The sequence below is a fragment of the Merops nubicus genome, unplaced genomic scaffold (genome assembly GCF_000691845.1).
Source record: "Merops nubicus isolate BGI_N331 unplaced genomic scaffold, ASM69184v1 scaffold27599, whole genome shotgun sequence".
In the NCBI taxonomy this organism is placed as follows: Eukaryota; Metazoa; Chordata; class Aves; order Coraciiformes; family Meropidae; genus Merops; species Merops nubicus.
In genome coordinates this window covers 1,861-3,584 of record NW_008632048.1, presented here as the reverse complement: position 1 = coordinate 3,584, position 1,724 = coordinate 1,861, and positions in this window count along the sequence as shown.

The following is a 1,724-nucleotide window of genomic DNA, read 5'->3' as shown; positions in this document are numbered from 1 at the left end:
GGGCAGAAGGAGGGTCTCCAGAAGATCTCTGTAGAGGCTGATGTGCTGCTCTGTAGCTGCAGGACTTGGAAGCCGTGGCGGAGGACAGGGACAACTCCCTGCTGCCAGCACCGCCCCGTGTCCCCTCCTCACAGACGGGCACCGCTGTGCCAGCAGCACGTGCTGGGGGGGGGACCACCTCCCCACCACCCCGGGGAGCCAGCCCAGGCAATGGCCAGTGGCCCAGCACCTGGGGAGCTGGGCAGGCAGCAAAGCGGCTCCGGCGGGGCGCGAGCGTGAGTATGAGCGCTCGGAGGAGAGCTGGCGAGGCTGAAGGAGGGTAAATAGCTTTAAAAGCCTTTTGGATGCACGGTGCATTTCCATTTACACAATGTGTTTTACATTTCTCCCCACAGGTTTCTCTTGGTGCAGCGTGTGTAGGCGAAGGCCCTGCTGTGAATTTTGAAAATAGTTATTTTTGTCTCTGGAAAATGAGGCCCGTTAGGACTTGTCAGCTCTTGGATGAGCAGTGTGGGCTTTCTTTTTTTTTGTAATTTTTTTCCCTCTCTCTCTCTCTCTCTCTTTCTCGCAAAATAACATTCATTTAAAATCTGTCATTGAAAGATGTGACAATTGGCAGCGTGCATGCTGAATACCTTTCAGTGTGCTTTCAAGCCCTGTGTGTGAGAGAGGGACGGGGATGGGAAGAGAATGCAATGACACGTTTGTGTTTCTTTTTTTTTTTCTTACTCTTAGCTGGATTATTTGGGGGAATTGGGATTTTCTATAGAAACAAAGAAAAAAAAAAAAGCTGACAGCAAGGCAGCATAGAGGAGGCCTCTGCTTGTAGAGATGGGAAGGAGTTTGCAGAGCCAGAGCGTGGCAGTGTGCTGGTCCCAGCTGCTCTGTGCACGCCCGTCACAGCCCTGTCATCTCCATGCTCTGCATCCCTACGGACACGTCCCCTGCAGTGCCACCAAGGGCAGGTTTCAGCTCCTCCATCAGCCCCATCTCCATCCCCAGCTCCCTCAGCACGTCACTCCACGGGATCGATCCCCGTGGTATCACCCCAGGTGAGGTGAGCCCCAGAAGGGTGCTGCTCACCCTTGAACTACCTCAAACAGCCAGCCTGGTCCCCTGGCACCCACACCACTGGTGTGCCCATGGGCAGTGGGGCTGCCACCCTGGCTGCCATTTGGCAAAGCCAACCGGTTGCCGAGTGTAAAGCCATGCTTTGCTGAAGAAGAGGAGGAGCTGGGGCTGGAGGGCAGGGGGTGAAGGCTGCAGGGGGCTCAGGCACCAGTCCCAGCAAAGGGGGAACCAGTGCTGGGGGAGCAGGAGAGCAGGGCTGGCCGTGGGGCGGCGACAAGGCTCGGGGAGCAGCTTTCATTTCCATATTTATATAAATGCATCCAAGTTTAGTCCTTCTTTTATTTTTTTTTTTCCCCTCTTCAAATATGGAAATTTCCATGAAAACATGTTTGATTTTTCTCCTTCCACTTTTACTAATATCCCCATGAAAAGCTTTGTCTGGTTTTGCTTCCTTTCCAGTTTCTGACCTGCTGGGCCAATGCCGGGTTCGCGCAGGCAGCCTGGCCGTAGCGTTGGCTTTGCCTTCTTCTTTGTAATTAAAAAAAGTTGCATTCTGAATTTTTACAAAAAGAAACAGCTGAAGGAATTTCTTAGTCCCTAAAAACAAAGTGGAAAAGTAGGCAGGAGGATCTCTGCGTGCTTGGAGAGAGCAG